Source organism: Falco peregrinus, chromosome 3 (assembly GCF_023634155.1).
Source record: "Falco peregrinus isolate bFalPer1 chromosome 3, bFalPer1.pri, whole genome shotgun sequence".
NCBI classification, from domain to species: Eukaryota; Metazoa; Chordata; class Aves; order Falconiformes; family Falconidae; genus Falco; species Falco peregrinus.
This window is the reverse complement of record NC_073723.1, coordinates 77,985,123-77,996,963: the sequence shown is the minus strand read 5'-3', so window position 1 is coordinate 77,996,963 and position 11,841 is coordinate 77,985,123. Positions and strand designations below refer to the sequence as shown.

At 43.1% G+C, this 11,841-nt stretch overlaps 1 long non-coding RNA gene across 1 annotated transcript; it reads left to right on the top strand.

The window, feature by feature from the left end:
* The first annotated feature begins 645 nt into the window (after window positions 1-645).
* Window positions 646-6,714, top strand: LOC129784245 (uncharacterized). The gene is made up of 2 exons (XR_008746712.1): window positions 646-1,396; window positions 6,085-6,714. It is a non-coding gene; the product is annotated as an uncharacterized LOC129784245 (long non-coding RNA).
* Window positions 6,715-11,841: the final 5,127 nt, after the last annotated feature.

Sequence of the window (11,841 nt, the reverse complement as noted above, 5' to 3'; positions counted from 1 at the left end):
CAGCGCTCAGAATTTTGCATTCATGTTTGTAACATAGTAAGAAAGGACAATTGTCAAAACAGTGGCTAATATCAAACACCTCCATCCAGAGAAGGCTGTGAGCACACTATCTGATGTTCAGAGGTGAAAAGGCACTAGCAGCTTTCATTTCATCACTTTGAAAATCAGATCACTTGCTCGGGGGCTGCTGTGATTGATAATGCCAGTGCTTGCTTCAGAAATATCTGTTCTCACACCTCTGTGAAGAATATCCAGAAGAGTAGTCCAGGACTAGGGAAGAAGTTTTGGTCTACAGTGCATCTGAACAAAGTAGAGCTCACACCAGGGTACTGATTATTTCAGGTCTGCAGAATTGAAGAAAGCCCTCTGTCCCCACATGCGGTATGAGCTTTCATTCAAAAACCCTCCCAAACAGTAAAAACTTTTGACTTGATTGCAGCCATTAAAGCAAGATTAAATGTATAACCAATGTGTAAACTGAGATCCCTTTGACTCTGAACAGGGCCTGAAGCAACGATTCAAAACTATGTGAACTTTCAACTTCAGCTCACTCAGGGCTGTGGGGCTCTTCAGTTGTGAAGCTGTGTTTTTTCAAGCTTGCTTTTTTTTTTTTTTTTTTTTTTTTTTGCTACAGGGTTCATTATTTTGCAGAGGATGGGTCTTTCTGCCCTGTAGGGATCTATCTATCACTGCTGACTCTCTGTATCTTCTCCACATGGAAGAAGTAATTGGATTGTACTTTCTGCACACGACCAAGACAGCAGGGAAACCTAGAGCTGTAGGCTAAAGAACTAAGCTGTCCAGAGGATAGAGAAGCATCTGATGCCTAAGAAAACTAAATGGCTTTTTCTAACCACAAGATCTTTCCTTTCTTTCTATGGAGAAGCTGGGACATGCTGAACTGCACTCACCGGGCTGCACTGAAACTTGGGAAGGTCCATGAAGCCTTCAGGGAGTCATGAAAAACATAACCACCCAAATAATCCCTGCTGAAAACCAGCCCAGGGGCATTAAATGTCTGTGAATACATGAAACAATAAATCATGCTGTGGAATGCTAACAGTTAGGGGCATTTCTTAAAATTACAATACAGAGGCATTACTGTGAAATATGGTGGTGTTTTCACAACATTAGGACCTCTATGTCCTACCACATAGGTGGGGTATATGGTTATGCAGGAGCAACTGCAACCCTTAAGGCCAGAAAAAATAAAAAAACCCCACCCAGTTATTTCATATATTTCCAGATAGGGTTGTATCTATAATTATACCATTACAAACTTCCATGTTTTAACCATAAGCATTGTGCTGTTTCTTTATTTAAAGACGCCAGAATTCTGACATTATCATGTTGGAGTGATTTGGGGAAAGTGGTGAGATTGCCAAGACATTATGCTGTAAGTCTTTAAAAGTTTAGTAGATTTATTCTTTTCGTTCAAACGAATGCCTGCTTGTCATTGTCAGCCCTCCACTGCTTGTCCCCCCCTCCGCCTCCTTACATCCAAGTGTAAAAAAAGAAGCTGTTTGGAGTTTGATGTGCTGCTTGTAGCTATGTTAGAAAAACTGTACTATTCTGGGAGGACTTGGGCTTCTCCTGACAGCTCTTCCAGCTTTAGCATCATGCATGGTTTTAATGTCAGCTGTAAGAACATTCATTGGTCTCCTACCAAGCCCCACCAGCAAAAACCCAAGTGCTGGCTGGTCTTTTGCATGGTCTGAGGAATGTGTGCGTGTATGTGTGTTCATGAGTGTCTGCACATGGACGTATGCACGCACACTCATTTATTTGCATGAAGGAGAGGTTTAATGGTCAGCTTTCTGCCATTACAGCAGATTCATCTTTCTGATCTGGTATAGACCAGTGTCTGGCTTGCTCTAACGCACAACACTGAAATGGATTTGCAGACCTGAACGAACCACTGCCGAAAGATGTGCCAGTGGGATGTGTTGCTTTGCTCTGGACAAGCCATCATCTCCCTGTGTCCCTGCAGTGGGGGCATGGAAGGGTGGTACATACCCACATAAAGACCTGTGCCTCAGGAGACACACACACACCCCCCAGGCTGTGGCACTTCAGATTCATATGAGGACTGCTTTGCACAGGAAACGAACAGTTTAATAATTGAAAGAAAGTAAAAATAGTAGTACTAATAACAGCAACAATAACAATAATAATTGTAATGAAGAGAGGGAGAGAAAGTAATAAAACCCAAGGGGGAAAATCAAGCAATGCACAATACAGTTGCTCACCACCTGCTGACCAATGCCCCGAGTAGCAATCAGCAGCTCCCAGCCAATTCCCCCAGTTTATATACTGACCATGACATTCTATGGTATGGAACATCCCTCTGGCTAGCTCAGGTCATCTGTCCTGGCTCTGTTCCCGCCCAGCTTCTTGTGCATCTCCTCACTGGCAGAGCACGGGAAACCAAAAAGCCATTGACTTAGAGCAAGCACCGCTTAGCAACAATAAAACATCAGTGTGTTACCAACATTATTCCCATACTAAATCAAAACCACAGCACTGTACCAGCTACTAAGAAGAAAATTATCCCAGCCAAAACCAGGACACTCCTCAATAAATATTTGTATCAACCCTGACTGGAATGAAAGCACCAACACACGGGGAAAACCATCTGCTATTATTTTCCACTTCTAAAGAACACAAATCTGCATGATGAGCCAAATTCTCCTATTGCAAAGATTATTTGTTACATGAAACAGCTAGAGCAGCAGAAAGAAACCATTCCTGGAATTTACGAGGAAAAAAATTATTCTTTACAGCAGCAAAACACCATTGTGCCACTCAGTGTATTAACATTCACAGTGAAAGATGGCAGTTGCAAAAATGTGGGGGAGTACCATCAAATCAGTATTTCTTAAACAGTTTTGGAGTGTGCAAGTTGATATTTTTTAATAATAATGGAGAGCATAAAATGTTCTGATTTGTCAGAATTTCTGAGGGGGCAGATTCAAAGGTCTGTATCACTTAATGCCTCCCAAGCTCCAGCTGAATGGAAGGTGAACAAACAGGACAACTCAGGGTGTTGTACTTACAAGCTGGATGAGTTATGTTTTGTTTTCTTACTTCTTTTTTAAGCAAATAAGTAATTTAAATGCTGCTATGATGGAAAACTAAAATTACATAGTACCATACACAGATCTCCTACAGATAGTATGAGCTGGCATATATCTGCATGCATGCATTCATGTTGTAATTTAAAAAATAACATCACCCCAAGCTCAAAAAGTTTAGGGACTTTCTCTGAGAGAAAGTATTTGCCTTGGAAAGAGGACCCATTGTAATGAACATCAATATAGCAGCCCAAAACAGCATTTAAACCTTTACCAGCAAGATAATGGCACATCAAAGAAGTTAAATTGATCTTCCTGCCTTCCATCGCAAACATTGCTGCTCCAAGGCCAGCCTCCCTTTCTCTGTGCTGACAACTACATGGTGTTTCTTATTGCCATGAGAGTATGTTGCATGCCATCTTTATGACTACCCTCTCTCTCCATCTCCACACATCTCAGTTACAGTCAAAGGTTTAGATTGACAGGAGCAGAATTTTTGCATGGGCAGTGATGCTGTGAAATGCAGTGAAACCAAAGAAACACAGACCTTTATCTTGTGAGCAGCCACAGACACTGGGGATTTCAGCATGCAGTACGGCTGAGACTAAACTTGGTATCATAACAAAGCGTGGGTCTAAATAAAAACTGCCTTAAACTCCCAGGAGGTTTGCTTCTACACGATGACAGTTGTTAGAGAGTAGCTCTCCTACAGAAACAACCATACCAAATATAGCATGCTGGAGTAAATGCGAGAGGCAACACTGGAAGAAAACTAAAATGTTTTGCTTGCTCTCTGCAAGCTATTTCTGCAAGAGGCCACGGATGCCATATCTGAAGGTATTTGTCCCTCTAGCTCTGTGATTCCCTCAATTATTAAGACAATGCAGTCATTCTCAGAAGCTCCAGATCTTTCTTGAGGCCATGCTTTGGGCTGGGGGACTCCTTCATATGCTAGCCCCAGAGAAGCTAGTGAGCAATTTTCTCTCCCAGGTGACTGCCAATTGCTATGAAAGGAGGCCACCAGGAGACCCTATTGATGTCACCTTTTCTGCTCGTCTGCTATTGATCATTTGCATATCCAGTCTTGATTTAGGTGTGCATTCATGCAGGTAGCAAGATGCAGCTAGGAGAGGAATCATCTTGCCCACTTTACCACAATGGTATGTTTTCTGGTAACTTCCTTGCTGCCTCTTTCCTCCTGCTCTGCTCAGGATGGCATGTGGGTCCCTCATACAGCTACTATGACCTGCAGAAACTTTTCGGGCACGTACAAGCTGCAGGACCTGGAAGACGACAAAGCGGAGACCTTGACTGGAAGCCTCGATACACCAAAGGCAAAGGCAAAGCTCACCCTGTCCTCAGAAGGCCTGGATTTTCACCTGCGGGTTTCAAAGCACTGGATGCAGCAGCATTTGCAAAGATGTTTCTAGGAAGATTCATTCCTTGGCCTTTTTATTATACACAGGCTTCCTCCTTTGCATCTTCTTTTTTGATCTTTTTAGTGTAATTGTGTTTGGAGCCATTCAAACTTCAGCACAGAAGCAGAACTCAGCAAAACCCCTTGTACATCAGTATGAAACCCTAGCTAGAAATGGTTTTGACTGAGGTTGGGCCAGCTTTCACCTGCCCCAAGTGATAACCCTTTCAGCTGTCCTGCGGAGCGATCTTGTGGGAAAACGCTGCAACTGGCTGACCCTGGTGTGGCTTCTTGGCAAGCCAGATGAAAACACAGCCACACTGATAAACGCTGCTGCCGAGCTGTGCAAGGGATAAGATGTCCAAACGCTTTTGTGTCCCCACGAAGTCAGTGTTCCCACACTGCAAAATGTGAGTCTTGTTTGCTATGGGGCAAGGACAGAAACCGCCACCCTGGTGAGCAGTACTTTCCCTAATGACCCTTGCTATAACATGCCCCTATAGGTGCCACTGGGAGTTTTGCCTAAACAAAAGCTAGACTTTGGACTGCTATAAAACAGGAGATGTCCTAGGGGAGTTTGCATGCCTCTGAGCAACAGCTGGGCAGCCCATGCCACCTGTGGCCGCCAGCACTGCGGGGCTCACCTGACGCTTAAAACATCATCAACAGTCTAGGCTATAAGCCCACACCATTTCATTTTAAAATTAATTTTCTGAGTAATAGGAGTACATTCGCGCTTGGAAACTGCAGAGCCCTTAGCATCTTTTTTTGATTTCAGTGCTAGAAAAAAGCTGGGACAAAGCACCAGGGTATATTTTTTCTTGGCTGAACTCTTGTAGACCAAGTTTCAGTCCAGAGTGGTATTTTCGTGTGACTCAGAGGTAAATTTCTGAACAAAGAGCTTTATGATATAGAGGTGATACTGTAAAAAGCGTTTAACTCTAGCTGTGCTGGAGGTGCCTTTGAAAACTTCTGGCATCTTTTCTTTCCTTCTCAAAGCAGTGCTTGTAAATGGGTTGAAAACTTCCTCAGGGATTTCTGTAACAAAGTGGGTAAAAATTTAAGTGCTTTGTAATCTCAATGGGAAGACTTAGTATCAGGTAGAGTAGATAATTTGAATTACTTAGAGCAATCATGCTTTTGAAAGCCTTACTTCATTCTTGTGAAAACTAGTTTGTAGCAAAATTACCTTCCGAAAGCTTCTTTGCGTGGCCCCTAATGAACTTCTGGTTTATGTGTAGTTTGTAGATATGACTTCTCTCTCCTAATGTAGTTTTCTTCCATTTATTCAAGTCAGATTTCTGTTTTAAGGGGAAATATTATGTAGTGTAGATAGCCGCTGTGGAGGAATTACTGCAAATATCTCATTTGTAACGCTTTTGTTCTTCCACTCAGAAACCCGCATCTCACTTCTCCATGGAGGAGAGGATATTGTGTTTGACTTATTACAAAGCCTAAAGCATTCTTAAGATTGACTGCAACTAATCACTGAAATATGCCTTCTCGTTTCGGAAATGTTGTGACTCTTCAACATGGGAAAAGTGCTTCCTACTTCAAAATGTATTTCACTTATTTTTTTCTTTTTCCCCAAAGGTTAGGTCTGGGCCTGTGTGCCTCCCTCATCAGCATAACCATTAATCTCATCAAGACTAAGGACATGAGGAGGATGAGGCCTCCAGTACCTGACGGTGAAAGCATGGTAGCACAAGGCTCGAAACTGAAAGCAGCCAGACTTTGGACAAAGAATGAGTAGGGAAGTTGCTGAGATCTCCACACAGGTGTCTGACACCACTCCCACCAAGGTGGGTGCAAAACTATCTCACAACTCAGCTTCCCTTCCCCAGTCCCTGAGGATGCAGCTTCCACCAAGACAGATCCCATCTTTGCCTTCCCAGGTAAGGCTGGGATACCAGTATGAGAGAGAGTTGGGCAAATTTTGTCATTTTTTGACATACCATAACTTTGCTATTTTTTCCATTCTGATATTTTTTGTCATGACAGCACTACACTCAAATATCTATGAAACTATTTATTTATGTAGTCTTTTTAAATTATACAGGACTATGGATGGAATGAGTAGTTTACTGAAGGATAATGCTTAAGAAAGGGAAATCAGCTACTGTGTTGTGGTTTAGAAAGCAGACCACTAAACTAATGTTGTTTTCCAACAAGCCACTCTGAGTTACAGGATAGAATAAAAGTCATCTCAAAAAAAAAATGAAATAAACTTATGCTTCAGGGCATAAACAAGCTTTGTAAAAGGTTAGGATAGGAACAATATCCCCTTCTGAGACATTACTTTATAATTACAGAATATGGGACTGCTTGCATCTTTCTCTGAGGGGTCTAGTGCTGCACTTTTAGATACTAGGTAAAGTAATTTTTAAAATTTATAGATCCTTCAACTTCTTTCAGTGGAAATACAGGCTTTCAATGACATTTTACACAGGTCAGTTGCTATGTAGAGACCATGAACTCCATTTCCTCAATCACATTTCATGACCACATTAGAGGTAGTCCACAGATGCCCAAGGACTGATGAACCACATGATGAAAACCTCAAGACAACTCAGACCAGGAATCAGATTCTGTCTGACAGGTTTCTAACACCTGATGTCTTTAAATCAAAGCTGGATTTTTAATTATTTTTTTTCTCTTGCACGAGACATGCTTCAATTTAGCTAGAAAATATGAACTTGAGGAAAGAATTTAAAAGTTTATGGCAAGCCCATAAAGGCTGATGTACAACATGATTATAATGTTTAATTCTAGGCTGAAAATCAATGAATCTACAAAGTTCCATATTTCTAAGAAAGCAAATACATAAATCTACAGCCATGCTGGCAAACAGTGTGCAGACTTCTGGGGAATATCTGCAAAGAAGGCCAACACCTGCAGGGAAGGTGTTCCCAGGATGTTGTCACCTACGTGTATCATGAAGGAATTTTCTCCTTTGCTGCTCAGATGAGGGTTTTTAACGATTGCCTCCCATTTACTCCACAACACTTCATTGCGGAGTAACTTGAGATTTCTTCACACTGTTTGAGTTTAATGGCATGTATGAGTAATGCAGAGACCTTTCTTTCCTAGGGGAAATTAAGGAAATAGTTCATTCTTTCACCCAGTAACTCAACTGAATCCAATTTGGGTTCATTCTTTTAGGAAATGTGTTTAGCTAATGCTGTCAGATTAATATATGAAAGGAAAAACATACTGACCATCTTGATGTCACAATTCATAGTTCTTTCATGCCACTCTTCCTCCACCAACAATTTTATTTTACAGAGGGAGAAACTAGCATAACATAGAAGAATTAAGTCACATCTGCAATTTCTGCATATTACTAAACACTAGCATGTACATATGTGCATGAAACAAAACCAAAACAATGCACTTTTCACATTGATTTGGCTGTTTGGGTTCCTTTATGAGCTTTTATTTTGGTTTTTTTTCCTTACATCTACTTTTGTGTCTAGTTGCCAGATGCATTGTATGGACAGAAAAGACATAATGACAGGACGGGAGCGTCAGCTGCACTCTGTGTCCTTAAGAGACAATGAACAAATATTATTTGGAAACACCTATGGCACAGGGCCCTCCTAGCAGCTGCTGATCTCATTTCCATCCCTCACATGTGGTTGTTAACACAGGGACACACACATAAGGAAACAGCCGAGGACTGGAGAGGCCAGGACCAAAGTGAATATCGATCCCCTTCTTCCTCAGTGTGACTGGCTGCTCAGTAAACACTGATCGCTAGTGTACGCTTGAGAGAAGGCTGGATGATTTCATGAAAAAGGAAACCCACTGAAAACTACTAAATACACAGCAAACGAGTCTGGTTCAGGATGTGTCTGGGCCACAAATGGCTGCAAAGTACTTGGATGGGAGGGGAGATGCTGCTTGCTCTTGTCTGATTTCATGCTCCTCCTTTCAACATTGGCTTTTGGGCATTGGCATTAGCTGTTCTTATTTCATTGTGCTTTTATTTACTGTTGGAAGGAGGCGAGGACTGGAAGCTGTCCAGGATGCTGGCTGCAGCCCACCGTGAGACTCCTCTTTCCCCAGGGCTGGCTGCAGGACAGGGTATTGACTGGTGTTGCAGCTGCCTGGTAAGCGTGCTTCATAACCAGAAGAAATTTTCCAAAGTGCCTAAATGGCTTGAAACTACAGGTTCTGTTTGCCAAGATCAAGTAACTCATACATATTGGGAAACTGCTTCCAGTTAGCTTTCTCTCTTTTTGTCTCCTGGTGTTTGTGCATTTTTGGTTATGCAGAGATATGCCATTAAGCTCAACTTCTCTTTATTTAAGCAGGTAAGGAACAGTGAGCTTCAGACTTCAATAGACCTGCACAACCCTTTGAAATATTTTAACTCAAGCCACTCTCTTTGATAGAAAAGCACATATTTTCTTCTTAATTCTCAGAGTCACATTAACTGCTGATCTTTTATCCTGGTAAGCATAGCACGCTAGATGGATAGACTGCAGCAAAACGACTTACATGTTGCATTTACAGGCATGTATCACCTTTAAAAAATTCACCTGCTTGTCAAAATTTGGCAAAATAAGAAAGTAAGTTTAGCTCAGTACACAAAGTAGTTCCTCACTGCCTGACTCTCTTCCCAGCTGCTGGGAATGCCTGGCATGTCGAGTAACACATGCTGAGCAGGAGCCAAAAAGCACTTCGTTGTTTGTTAAAATGAAGCAAGATCCTTATTGAAAAAAGCTATTTTCAGAGGTACTGCAGCTGTGGACAACACTGTAGCTGTGCTGCTCAGCCACCATGCAGAGCCCAGGCATCCGGCAGAGGCCAGCTTTAATCAGTGTCGGTAGATACGTGTGTAACAGGGGCTTCTGCAGCCCCAAAGAGAGGGTCCAGCTGCCTTGTGCCAGAGCATCCTACAGCTATCTTTCCTCACATCTTCATTAACCAAACAACAAACATTGACAAAAACATTAACATGAAACAAGCACTAGAAAAATATGCTCTTTGATTGTCCACAGTCCACTAATTCACGAATAATAATATCCTGTGCTGTTTCGACCTCCAGTTCTACCCCAACTCATCAGCAACACTGTTGTTTCATGTTGGTAAATCTTTCAGTTTTGGCTTTGTCCTGCTGGTAGCATCCAGAGCATAGTTGCCATTCTCTCCTGGTCGGACCGCAGTACTGATTTTTCAAGGCTGTGGTGATCTGGTGTTGCAGATGCTGTAGGATCTCAGAGAGGAGGCCTCGAATAACAGAGTCTTCTGTCTGTTCAAGACCTTCCCAGCTGAATCACTTTGTAACTTTCTCCTTTTGGGCTTGGGGGTGGCACCAGCTGCTCCATCTCTTTCACATGACAGATGTTTGTAACATGTGGCCAATGCCATGGGTTATAACAGTAAATGATACTGCTTATAACAAACATCCCCAGGGTTTTCTCGGACTTTTCAATCTCTAAACAGTTTTCAGGCTTCCTGTGTCTTGTATCTGTCTATACCACCTCAGAAATTATAATCCTGGTGATTTTGGCATTGAGGATTCCCGTGAGGCTGGTCAGAGGCTGGGAAGAGGCTTCCCTGACCCTCTGGGGCTGGGAGCATCACATCCTCTCTGTGTTTGGACCAAAACTGGAGAGGCTTTAGAAGGGTCCGGCAGACATGCACATGATCCAGCTTTCCTCTTTGTGTTATGGGACTTTGTGGACAACTAGTCCACAGATGTAAGCCTAAAACTCACACCAAGCTTCTGACCTGTTTTCACACACTATTTTGTGCAGTGATTCACGTCCAGCATGACTGTAATCTGTTTTCCGTTTTACTCAGATCCAGCTCTGCTTCCTGCTATTCTAACTCCTCTCCCAGGAATTTCTGTTAGGCAGATTTTTCCTTCTATTATTCAGGCTCAGATCACATTTCACCATTGTTTTGCCCCAGATCAGAAGCTGCAACCCCATTCCCTTTGCACTTAGGGATCCCAAAATAAAAGAGGAAGCGGCTCCAAGGCAGCCAGTGTCCATGAAGCCAGGGCAATGAGCTGCAGTGGCTGTACACGATTCCTGCCATTAAAAGCAAACAGACCTGTCCAGATTTTTTCGAGGGGTCAGGCTGAGCTGCCTCTCTGCCAACTCACTGTTTTCCCTGACAGTGTTTGCTGTGGGCACTTGGCCAGAGGATATGCTCGGTGGCTCCACTCAGGCAAGCCCCTCTGCCATGTTCTCAGCCTATACTGGATAAACAATGCCAGACCTTTGCTGGAACTGCTGGGTGGCTGTTTGAAGAAAAATGCTGAGAGTTAGGACAGGCACACCCTGCAGTGCTCATTGTGGGCAGTAAGTCACAGTGACTGCCAGAGCCTCCCTTCTTTGCTGTAAAGGTTTTGCAAACAGACATCTGTGTGGTACCCTGCACAGCACGCCCTGCTCAGCGTATTGACAGAGGCATTGCTGGGCAGTACCCTCTCCTCACCCGAGAGCTTTGGAGTCCCAGTGACATGTGTTATAGTTGTCTGAGCACTCAGCGATGACTTCTTTGTGATGCTGGCTAATTTCTCCAGGGCTGGATCCGTTTCTTTCAATAATTTCACTTGCAGGCTGGAATCCCGCAAGCAACTCTATTTTTAATTAGGGCCTCCATAATGTCTCCAAAGATAGGCATAGTGTCAGAGATCTTACATCTGAAACATAAGGCTCTTTTGCCCCTTATTTTTATTCTTGGTTTTGAGCACAATTACTGTGTCCCTCTACAGTCTTATTCTGTCCAGGTCAAGTCTTCAAATAACTTTCTCAATGGTTCAATTGTTCCAAGTATTATTTTGAAAATAGTCTCTCTCGGGTGACTTCTTGTCCTCCTTGCTAAGTGACTCAGTAAAAAGTTTCGCTTCCATGTTTTCTCACTGTCTTTCACAGCCAACTCAGTGTACTGATACAGTTCTTCCCTCTGCTGAATCCATGCTCACACGGAGACTTCAAACTGGCTTTTTGAGATCTCAGTGACCCAGGTCCCTTCTGACAGATTGCCTGCTCTGTTTCCAGTCTGTCTTTCTTTGCCGAGACAACGGGGCAGTTCATTAGTGAGGGAGCCGCTGCAGCGATGCACGTACCACACTGGCAGATGACATGAGCTCTGTCCCACCTTTTGTAAAGGGACAACTGACCTCCAGTTACAGGTCATCCTCTTGCTGAATGCTTCCCCGTGCCTCTTCTGAAGGCTTCTTGCATAGACCCTGTGCCTGGCCCTCCCTTCTCTGGAACTGGGCATACAGAAATACTTGAGTGAAAGAATTCGAAAGCCATTTCTACCATCTCTTACAGAGTGACGCTGATACTGGTGTTAATGAGGGAGAAGTCTGTTAGGGCCTGCAGC